Source organism: Balaenoptera musculus, chromosome 5 (assembly GCF_009873245.2).
Source record: "Balaenoptera musculus isolate JJ_BM4_2016_0621 chromosome 5, mBalMus1.pri.v3, whole genome shotgun sequence".
Taxonomy (NCBI): Eukaryota; Metazoa; Chordata; class Mammalia; order Artiodactyla; family Balaenopteridae; genus Balaenoptera; species Balaenoptera musculus.
The window spans coordinates 47,642,656-47,655,220 of NC_045789.1; the positions used below are offsets into that span (position 1 = coordinate 47,642,656).

Genomic DNA, 12,565 nt, shown 5'->3' on the forward strand with positions numbered 1-12,565 from the left:
AGAGCAGGGAGGCTGATGGCTCACTTGGGGCGTGCAGTGTGAGGGACCTGTGGGACTGCAGTGGCGCACAGGAAGCAGTGGGGCCCACAGGACTGGAGTCTGGGCTGCACGTACACACTGAGGAGTCACAAAACACATGTCCTTTGAGAAAAGATAAGCTGCTTGGGGAGAGTGCATAGGAGACAGAGAGGAAGTACTTTAAGGATGGGCCTCTGAGAACTATCACAGTTTGGGGGTGGAACGGGGTTGGGGAGAGTCCAACAAGAGGCTTTCAGAGAAGTAGGAGGAAAACTAGGAGAGTATGGGAGTTTCGCAGCATCCTAGCGGGGAGAACAAGGAGGAGGAACTGTCAATCATTCCAACTGCTACCGAGAGGTTAGTGTGATGTGGGTAGATGCACGTCCACTGGATTTGATGACTGATGAGTCTTTGCAATGGAATGACAGGGGCAGAGGCCTGATTAGGATGGGGTAAGAGGTGAATGAGAGATAAAATGGAAACAGCAAGGGCAGATCATTCTTTCAAGACCTTGGCTCTAAAGGGGAGAAAGAAGGTGGTAGCTAGGAGGCTAGAGGGGGTCAGGGAGTGAAAAGGATTTGTTCTTGCTGTTTTGTGTTAAATAATGAGAAGTATGAGCAAATCTGTAGGACACAGGGAGTGTACACATGCACAGCCCAAGACACAGGACGAGGAGAGGCTGACGCTCCTTAAGACTCATGAGGAAGTAGGCAAGGATGGGATTCTAGAGCACACGTGGAGGGCACGACCTTATGTAGGAGTAAAGGCAGGTCCACTGAAGTAAATGAGAAGAAAGGAGGAGGTAAGATGTTGATCCTCGTATGAAAGGGAGTGGGTAGGAGGACAGCTGGAGGGACTTCACACCCACTGCCCTCTATCTTCATTAGGAAGCCCAAAGAGGGAAAAGTGAGGGGCTTGATATGGTGGATGGGGCTCAAGAGGCATGACAGATGGGGACTGAAGAGTTGAAACTGATTAGAGATACTTAAAAGATTTAATAACTAAGATATGGTCTCTGCCCTTAAGGAGCTTACATTCTGGTGGGGAGACCAGATGAAGTATTCCTCTAATAAATAATAAATCATAAAGAAATAATTCTTACAGTAAAGATAAAGTAAGTGCCCAAGACTTGCAATGCCAGGACAGGACACCCAACTTGGGGAGCTGCTTCTCTGGAGTAGATTGCAGAGGTTAACTCTTTGTCCTGGGGTAGGGGGTAGATTTCATCCCAGGTGTAATATTGATACATTAGGAACAGGGTGCTTGTGAAACAAGCAAATCAGTAGGCTCTGAAAAACATACCCCTTTCTTTTGGATGCAGAACATATGTTGGGAAGTTTCAGAGATAAATCTTTGTTTTATAAGATTCTTCCAATATGTACAATTAAGTGATGAAATGAGGAAAAAGAACAATGAAAAAGATGACCAAAATATAGCCCACCGACTCTCAGACCTTGCTGGAGCAGGGTGGGTGTGTAAATCAGTGCAGCCTGAATAAAGAGCAGCTTGGCAACATTCAGCAAAATAATTTTAAAATAACATATCTGTCAAAAGATTGAAACACAACCTAAATACTCATCAGTAGCAGACCAGTTAAGTCAGTGTGGTACTTCCACACAATGGAGTATGTATGTGGCCATTAAAAGAACTGAGTAGTTCTATACATATGGATATGGACATATCTCCAAAATATATGGTTAAAGGACAATTGTAAGATACAGAACTGTGCGTACAATATACTGCTGTATGTGGGGAAAAACATACATAATCACTTACGTTTATTAACGTAAAGAGTATTTCTGGAAGAATACTTGAGAAACTAGAACCAATGACTGCCTCTGGGGAGGAAAACTTATTTTTCACTGTATTTCCTTTTCTAACTTTTGAATTATGTACTATGTACATGTGTTACCTATTAAAAAGCCAAGTATTTTAAAAATAGCCTCTCCTTTTGAAAATATAATTCACTGTACCTGGAGATAACCAAAAAAGTCAAACAGCTGTTTATTGACTTTTTCAATGATGCAAATAATTTAATAAGCATTCCTAAAGAGCACAGCATGCTTTTACATTTTAGGATCACTCTGATCTTAAAGAAGATAAGGAAATATTTTCCTAAAGCATACTACATCATGAGCATATCAATAAGAGTCAGAAGACGATTTAGTTTTAAAATTGAGCCAACTAAGTTTTGTGTGTGCATGTTAATTCAAACAAAGCCCTTTTGTTGCATTCCTAACCACAAACAAGGAAGCTTAATTGCGTGGGATGGGTAGGCTGATGAAACTGGAACTAGCAAGTGACACGATGTCCTTCTTAGATGATTTTGCCCTAACACACAGAGAGATTCGGGAATGAAAGCATATTTTGGAGAAATCTACAATAAAGCAGTTCACGTCTTTCGAGCAGTATTCACTGATCACCTGCTATGTGCCTTCTACCCTGCTGAAGCACAACTGGAGCTCTGGGAGGTCACAGATGCCCTCAAGGAGTTTATAATCTTGTTGGGGAGCCTCAGATGCAAGAAAAAGTATTAAAGAGTGTCAGAGTATTACTCATTCACTCGAAAAATATCTGAGTGCCTACTGAGTGCCAAGCATTATTCCAGGCACTTGACACACAGTTTTTCACTTAACCTTTATACTGTATCTTTATGATATAGGACCATTAATGAGAAAATGAGGTAATCAAGAGAGACTAAGCAACCCATCCACAGTCACAAGGGTTGTGAGGAGCAGAGCTGATATTTAAACTCAGGCATCTGTCCCCGGAGCCTGTGTTCTTAACTTCTGAGCAATGAGCAGTATAAAAGAGGTGAGGAGGGCAGAGTAGAGAGACAGACAATTAACAAGTAAGCAAATAAACAGGGAATTGTCATGTAGTTATAAGGGCTCTGAAGGAAATAGAACTGGGTAATGTGAGAGTGTGACGGAGGATCCTGCTTTGGATCAGGGACAGCCTCTCTGAGAGTAACGTCCGAACCAGATCTAAATGATAAGAAGGAATCAACCTTGCAAAGAGCTGGGGGCAGAGAGTATTTCGCGCAGAAACAACACAGAAACACAAAGGCCTTGAGGCAGGAATACATGTGCGGATTTCAAGAAGCAGAACAGACTGTAGCCAGAGCCTTGGGAATGAAGAGCAGATGGTAGGAAAGTCATGAGATCATACTGGGCCATGCTAGCTCCTGAGGATTTTGGTTTAAGCACCAAAAAGCTCCCTTGCTGCCAGTGATCAAGAATGGGGTCTGAAGTTGGCCCAAAGGCCTGGTAGTAGAGTGGGACTTTGGATGACCTTGAAGCACTGGTATGCTTTGGATAAATGGAGAAGGTGACAACCACAACTTGGATAATAAGAAATTCTAAGAGCTGGAGTTAATTTTTTTGTTGATGCTGTTCTTTGATGAACGGTTATGACCGAGACTTTGCTTGGGCTCTTCTGGGTGCACTAACTTTATAAACCATGCTAGTTATCAACTGGACATGAGTTGAACACGTAAAAATACCAAATACACTCAATACCAGCACTACCAAATAAAACATCATGTTTCTTAATCCACTTACTAACTCCCATCTGCCATCATTTGTTTAGTACACAATGCTATAATAGACAACAAAGTCCATCATAACAAGATTCTAGTCTTACCCACTCCCCCCAAAAAAGAAAGAAAAAACACTAGTATCAATGTATTCTGTAAATTAGGTCTATCAGAATTAACATATCATGGATTTGGGTTGAGAGTCTTTATGATATAATTACTGAACACTTTGTGCTTAGCAGGGGATAAAACACGTTTCTTAAGGTTCTTTTGTGTATCACTGTTATTTTTTTTCCTATTTTTCCTCATCTTTTAAAAAGTTATGAAATACTTCAAACATACATAAATGCACTCAAGTGAATATAAAAAACACTAATGTGTACTCATTACCAAAACTTATCAAATCTTAATATTTTCCCCATATTTACTTCAGGTACTGTTTTGAATAGGTAATTAATTCACATAGTTTAAAAAAAAAGATCAAAGCCATTAAGAAGTCTTACTCTCCTTCCCAGCCCTCTCCACCCATTTCTCTTCCCCCTACAGCAAACCTCTGTGGTTAATTTCTTATGTATGTTTTCCAGTGCTTTGTTATGCAAGTATAGGCAAATATGAACATATCTCTTTTCACCCGCTTCACAAAAGGAAAGCTATGTGGTGTTCTACCCCTTGTTTTTGTGAACTTAACAACAACTACTGGAGATCATTCTATATCAGTACTTACAGAGCTTCCTCATAGCTTTTTTTTTTCCCCCTTTTAGCTGTCTGGTATTCCATCGTGTGCATATAACATATTTCTTCAACCAGACCCTTTTTTGTAGACACTTTTTGATTTCCAGTCTTTTGTTATTACAAATAATGCTTCAATGAATAACCATGTCTACACACTGGTTTCTGTCTGTGTCCACATATCTGCAGAAATTCCTAGAAGTGGAATTGCTGGCTCAAACTAAAATGCACTTTCTATTTTGGTACTTATTGCTAAGTTATTGCTAAGTTGCCCCTTTCATGCTTTAAAGGGGAAACAAACTTAACATGAATAATTAAATGTCATTGTGCAAGTGATTCTTAGGGGGGGATTATAATTACACCTTCTTTAGTATAGAAGAATAGATGATTCATATTTGAACAACAATGCCTTTCTAGGCATTTCCTGTTTATAGGAAAATTATGTGCCCCAAACACTGATGATAAAAATATACAGCCACTGAAAACTAAGACCAAGTTAAGATGCACTGGGCTGTACTCATAGCACTGTTCCATTCATAGATCCAGATGAAACTCTCTCTGGAATAGACAAAAAATCACCCTATGTTGAGATATGTTTTCTACACGTTCACAGAAGAGAGACGAGCTCTCAAGAACTTTTAGGGTTGAAAACACCCATTATCTTCCAAAATGTAAAAAAAGGTGTAATTGTCCCTTAGCACACAGTTGGCAAAGACATTGCTTTTGAGATATCCTTTGGCCCTTTTCAGCATCCCTAACCTCTAGTTTCTATGACTACTGGGCTCCTCAAGGCTATACTCTGACTTGTTGGATTCACAGAAAAATCTAACAAGCAAACATTTCCAAGGCTTTTATAATTGCCTAACACCTGTGTCTTTAAAAAGTGGTTCAGTGGGTAGAAAGGTATGCATTAAGTAATATAACCCCATGGCAACACACAGTCCTGTCTGGAAAGAGAAGTTCTTTCAAAGGTCACATCTTGATAATATGCCCTGGGGACTTTTGGCTTTGGCAACTGAATCACAAGTAAGAGTGAAGTCGGCTAACAGACAGATGACCTAAGACTCTAACATCTAAAATTTGCATAAAAGGTAAAAAAAACCCAAAAAACCTTTTCTTGTAAGATACTTTACCCCATTCCTCCACACCTACTCCGACATCATTTCACGACTAGATTATCTCCTCCTCACCCTCCATTTTGAAACATTTTTTAAAGATTAAATTTGATTCATGACCACACAGAACTATTACCATAAAAAAGAGGGCACAGCCATGGGGGTGGGTGTTTTTCTCTTAGCCACCAATGGGTGATGATGTTGAAATGTCTTTTTTCTCAATATGCCCCCCTTTCTTCCCTCTTCCCCTCAACTCTGACATCTACAGAGTAATCAGAATAGTCAGCTCTCCTCCCCACACTTCAACATTTGCCTGTATGTCATGGCAGAAATTGACACGAACACTATAACATCTTTGCTCTGTAACAGCATTCATGTTTGTTTTTCTTTGACTTTCAAATTCAATTACAATAGAATCGCACAGCATACATAGACTAGCACGAGCGCTACTTATCCACAGTTTCTTCTTGTCAACTCTCAATTTGCAACTGGGCATTGTATTTGTTGGAGGAAGGAAGGAGGGACTGGTTTTTACTGATTTCTTGAGATATCGGATATTATGATTTAAAATTTTTCTCCTCTACTACTCTACTCTACTCTACTCTGTGTCATAGAATATGTTGCCAGGGCTGAAAGAGAAATCACTTTCATGCTGTTTGTTTTTATCTTCCACACAGAGACACACGCAGACATCCACAAATATATGCTCATGGACCTCAGAGAGGATGAGATAGTTACAGAGAACTAGAAACGCTGTGTGTGCCCCAGAATTGTTTGGAGGCTCTCCCAGAGGACCCCTGTTGGGCAAATGGGGAGCGGCTCAGCAGGACACGATGAAGGTGCTTAGGGCTCTTCCCCTGCACCCAGGGGGCTGCAGGGCTGAGGGCAGGAGGGGCAGGGTACCCACCACTACAGCTGGGCACCCTCCTCCTCCGTGGGTAATCCCACAGAAGACTGTCCCCTCTGAGGGTTTAAAGGATACCCTTTACACCACATACCAGCCAAGATATTTCAAAATCAAGCTAATTAACTTTTATGCAATGCTAAGGTATAAGTTAAATTTCATTTGCCAAAACAGTAACGAAAAGTTTTTGTGTGTGAGGCCGAAGCCTTACCTTTCGGTAGTGCTTTTTTTCTAAACACCATCCCATTCAACAAAAACAAATAAATGCTCCCCAAACTTCTAACAGTAAAGACACTGAATTCTCTTTTGGAGTAAGTCATGCATTGTATCGTGTTTTTCTCTTCTCTATTTCACTTTCTCCTCATTTAGAGGAAGAGGCTGCAAATGAGAAGTTAAAGGCAACAACAACAACAGAAAAAAACAAAAGGACAGAAAGCATTAATTTTAGATGGGGACCTTAAACAATGGTCAGAAGAAGAATCCATATTTTAAAATCATACCAAAAAGACCCGAATGAAAAGAATAGTGAAGGTTTTAAGGCAAAGTGGATGACAACTTTATGAACACTTGCTCCAGCCCCTCAGTTCCTACCTGCCGGCATTTCCATAATAAATTTCACAACAAGGAGGAGTTTAACCACCACCACCATTCACACATAACCTGACACTGTTGCGGAGAAATTAATAAAACTCAGAGGGATGCTCTCTCTTATTCACCTTCAAGTGAAAGGATGCCAAATAAAACTTGAAAAACCAGCCCTGGATGCCTCTCTTTATATATGTGTTTTATAATCTAAGCAGTTCATATTTTCTTTTTTACCTTTACATGGTATAATAACAAAATGAATGCCCGTAATAATAAAATAAATATTCAAGTCACCTGGAGATCCAGAACATTACCACTACTGGTGCAGCCACCTGTTCTTTGCCATATCATATTTCCTTTTAAGTAAAAGCATCTAGGGATGAAAACATTGGCATTAAGCATAGCTCTGAACAAAAATTTCAAATCAAAGATTGTATAAGGATAAAAGCTGAATTCAAATGATTGTGAATAAGGGAAAAGATAATCAAGTATTTAAACCTTCAACTGTGATGGAGGTAAATACTGTACACCCAGCAATCTCAATACACACTTCTTTTCATGTAAACTCAAAGTTAAATGAGAAGACCACACCTTTTCTTTAATATTGAGACTACACTTGCAGGTTCCTTTTCTTTATACAAACGTTGGCAATGAGAATAGAGAACTTGGCTACTAGTACATAGATAAGTAGCCATTCCCTGTGAGTAAAAGAAATCGTTTATTTGAAATTCCCTGGGGAAATGGGGAAGCAAAACCATGAAGTACACACCAAAAAGCAACTGCTAATCTGAATGAGATAAAAAGCCACTCTAAATACGTACATCATAAGAAATACGGTGACTGTATATATAGGAGAGAAAATGATTGAAAATTCCCACACAGAAATACTAATAGCACACTGAATCACCCGAGGTGCTCAAATAATGAGAATTTTCATGACAATTTAGAGAAATGGGCTTAAATTTAATATGTGGTTGGTTATTAATTTTTCTTTATAAATAGATATAGCACAACATCAGAAAGATACCTGTGAAAGGCTTATCAGTTGAGAATCCTGCAATGCAAGACTCATTCTAACATAATAGTGGGCTTACCTTGTGGCAAAGAGAATCATCCTAGATAACAACCCTCTGGCCAACTGCATGTCATATTCAGGAGTGGGATAAAAAGCCATTTCATCCTGTTAACTGCTCTTTCTTTTCCTCCCTGGGCTGCAAAGGCTTCTCAACGATTCCATGCAACTCCCATCAGACAGCCTGAACCGCCTGGAACTCACTAAGCTCCGTGCAAGTGGGAGGGACTCATTCCTAGCCACCTCTGTAGATTGCCCATTAAAATTCAATTCCTGCTCTCTAAGAGGGAAGAAGAGAGAGTGACCCTTAGTAACTTTCCCTGAGAAGAACCAGCATCTTAGACAATAGCACACAGCTTGGGAATGCCAGAATTCTATTCTGTGGGCAGGAGGAGGAGGGAAGGAAGGAAAATCATCTGCTGATAAAATGCATCAAACTGCAATCAGGAAGTTTCCGTTTTCATTGATCTTCTCTGCTAAACCTGCACCCTCCTCCACGTGCAAAAATGCGTGTTGATTGCTTTAAGCTTCCCACACTTTGGAGGCTACTGAAAGAGGTCCTACACCAACATCCACGGAGGCTTCCTGAGACACACTGTCCTGAGCTCACGAAGTCAGGAGGACGGGGACAGAACTCACTGCCAATGGAAGTGCAAGTGCCAGCTGCTAACCTTGCTGCCCAAATAAGGATGAATGAAGAGTCAAAGCCTGAGCTTCTATGACCCATTCATCTCAATTTACTTTACAGAGCACATATCACCATGTATGGTAAGTGCTTACTGATTAGATGAGATGGTCATTATAGTGATGGTGGTGACTGGTGGTGGAGGATGAGGAAGGGTCAGGATGTTCATGGAGGAAAGCACTGGCTTGGAAAAGCTTGAGTTTTAAGCTGGAACATTTTGTCTCTTGAACTAACTCATTGAACTACCCTAGCCTGAGGCTTGACAGATTTTAGGGAGAAGTTCTGCCGAGATAAGTTAGACCATAGGACTCCTATTGACAAGTCAGACAAGAGAGAACTCAGGGATCCAAGCAAAAAAGGAAAGGTGGGATTGGATGTGTGTGAATATTAAGCCCTGGACCACTAAGAGCTTCTCTCTCTCTTTACCTTGGTGGTTCGGCTGGTCTCTGTATATACCTGGAGTGAGGGTGGAGGGGAGTTTCTTCCTTTTGCTCTTTCCTTTTTCTTATAAATAAGTGAGAAAATCCTTTCTGGCTATTTTCTCCATGAAAAAGGAGCTACACATACCCATGACCCATTGGACTTGGAATTAGCTCATGAGGTGATCCCAGCCCTTTTCAATTTCAAAATCGGTGTCGGCTTCTGTGACCTGTCATGAATTAGACTTGCTCAGTGCCCACTACTAACCTTCCACCTCAACACCTGTGAGACTCCTAAGATGATAAGCACATCATGTCTGCTCTGTCTGAAGACATCAGCACCTCACCCCTTCCCATATTTCAAAACAGGACTTAGACCACAGCCAGCTTGAAAGAATTCTCAACGGCCAAAGCTGGAACAATTCGAGCAATAAAATAAATAACAGTATTGGATTATAACCCACAGGATAAAATAATAGGAAGGAGTCCTTACTGATATAAATAGTAAGGATAAATAAATAAGTGGAGGAAAGAGACAGCTCTTCCTTACAGAAGACTTCCAATTAATAAATGTGGGGGTTTCCCTGGTGGCGCAGTGGTTAAGAATCCGCCTGCCAACACAGGGGACACGGGTTCGAGCCCTGGCCTGGGAAGATCCCACATGCCGCGCAGCAACTAAGCCTGTGCGCCACAACTACTGAGCCTGCACTCTAAAGTCCGCGAGCCACAACTACTGAAGCCCGTGCGCCTAGAGCCCATGCTCCACAACAAGAGAAGCCACCGCAATGAGAAGCCCACGCACCGCAACAAAGAGTAGCCCCCGCTCACCGCAACTAGAGAGCCCGCGTGCAGCAACGAAGACCCAACGCAGCCAAAAAATAAATATGTAAAATAAATTAAAAATAAATAAATAAATAAATAAATGTGGAAGGAATGAAGGAAATACAGACTCACCTTTAGAACATTACAGTAATAATTGTCACAGACAATATCTGTTGATAGATGCTAAAATCAGTGGGAGAAAGTTTGAGGAAAAACAGAATATTTGTATAGCCTCAAAGCTATCTCCCCCCCAAGATATGTATTCGTTTACAAGGAGACAAACAATAACTTTACAGTGAGGAAACCTGGCAACTTCACCTTAACCAGGTAATCAAGGTTAACATCACCAGTAGTAAAACATATCGACACCATGTAACTCGGGAGAGGACACACTAAGAAGGACACATCACTTCTTTGGTATTCTTGCCAAAAATGCTCAACCTCAATCCAACCATGAGATAGTATCAGACAAACTGAAATAGAAGGCATTCAACAAAATAACTGGCCCATACTCTTCAAAAGTGTCAAGGTCATAAAAGACAAGGAAAGACTGAGGAAGTATCACAGATTAGAGGAGGCTAAGGAAACATGACAATTAAATACAATGTAGGATCCTGGAATGGAAAAAGGACATTAGCAGGGGGGGAAAAAGGTGAACTCTGAATAAAGTCTATAAAGCCTTAGAGTCTGTAGTTGATAGTATTACACCAATGCTAATTTCTTAGTTTTAATATTTACGCTATGGTTTTCAAAGATGTTAACATTAGAGAAAGGTGAGTGATGGGTGGATGGGAAATCTCTGTACTATTTTCACAGCTTTTCTGTGAGTCTAAAATTATTTCAAAATAAAAAGTAAAAAACAAAACAGGCAGGATTTGGGGTCTGAATAAATTGGATGAGAACCACACCAATTTCCAAGCTCAGTCCAACATTAGTAAAACTTGGGTTGCAGAGACCTTAGAGGATAGGGAAGAGTTATGAGGTGGACTATTGTAGGGGCTTATGATATACTTTTGGAGACAAGACACACACAAGTAAAATTCTTAGAGTATAAGTAGAGTAAAAATTCCAGCCAATAGGATATGAACGGGCGTGATGTATGCAACATCCAGGTCATGACTTTTTCAAAAGGAAATTGCTTGCCTATGTGCTCCCTTACAGTCTCCCTTCATACAGACACAGCATCATGAGCCAGTCTTGACCACGCTGATGAGGGCAACCCCAGCTTGTGTTAAAGGTAATCGCTTCATGGTTATAACGACAATCTCTGCATGGTTAGGATGCCAACTGGACATACATTGAGGTTCATTTGTTTCATCCAACTGTTAAGGATTGTTTTATGAAATATTTCAATTATTTCAAGCTCAAACCCAGGTCTGTGTGATTCCACTCTTCACGCTCTCAGCCCCACCTAGTCTCAGCTCTCCCTGCCTTCTGGCGAATGGCCCCGCAATTACCCCAGTGCCCCATGGCTGAAACTTAGCAGTCACACACTTTAATCTCCCTTCTCCCACCCTCACCTGCTCTTGATCTGTCTCCTAAATTCAAACCAAATCTGTCTCATCTCTTGTCCCATCACCACTTGCTAAGTTCAAGTCTCGATCATTGCCCACCCAGGCCAGGGCAGTAACTTCCTAACTACGACTTTCTGGCCTAAAGTACTTTGGCACTGTTGCTACATTAACCTACACACCTCAGTGGAGTCTCGTTAAATAAAAGGCTCTGATCCTCTACATTTTGAAGATCCTAGGAGACTGAAAGGAATAGCAGTAACCTTGGGAATTCTTCTCCTTCAGGCTGTCCCTGGAGCAACCATTTGCCAGCTGCTTCTCTTATAGATGGAGCCTCCTGCAAATCTCAGCCTGTCCTCAATTGGTATGTTCAAATGTCTTTTGAATCCTTTTTTCAAAGAAAACCTTACAAAGAATCTTAATGTAGACACCATATACAAGTGTTGTTGGATTGTAGGAAATATAACAAATACTTTAAGGTATATTTGCATATCCATAAACATGGGTAATTGCATAAATCTAAGTTTATAATGTTTATTTATTTCTAATCCAAGCCCACGTGTCTACGTGAAAGAGCCACGCCCCCCACACTGAAATCAGGATAATTCACAGCAGTGATAACCAACATCTACTGAGCGCTTACGACGGGCCAGGTACCACTCTAAGTGTTTTATGTATATTAGCATTTTCAATCCTTTCAGCAACTCCTTGGGGTAGATTAGTTATTAAACTCATTTTATAGATTGGAAACAAAGTGTAAATAACTTGCCTGCAGTTATCTATTAAGTGGCAGAATCAAGATTTGAATTCTAGGTAGGCTGATTCCACAGACCACCCCCATCTTACTCACTATATTATACTGCCTTTCATGCTGGCACACAGACCTACGTGACAGTGATGAAAGGTTTGATGAGAATGATGACCAGGACATCATTATACCACCACCTAATGTTTACTTCACCTGACATTTATTTCTTGTTCTCCACAAGCGGGCTCTGTGCTAAGTGCCGAATACCTTATCTCATTGAATTCCCACAGTTGTCCTAGGAAGTAGGTTCTGTTACGCTGATTGCTGAGGCGATAGAGTGGAGTGGCTGTGAGCTCAAACTGCCTGGATTTGAATCCACTGCCTCCTAACGAGATGCCTTTACACTAGTGCAAACCTCA

General features: G+C 40.8%; 1 protein-coding gene across 1 annotated transcript in view; it reads right to left on the reverse strand.

The window, feature by feature from the left end:
• The window catches only part of SHROOM3 (shroom family member 3), a 320,936-nt gene that overhangs the window by 47,199 nt on the left and 261,172 nt on the right, over positions 1-12,565 (reverse strand). The window lies entirely within an intron of this gene.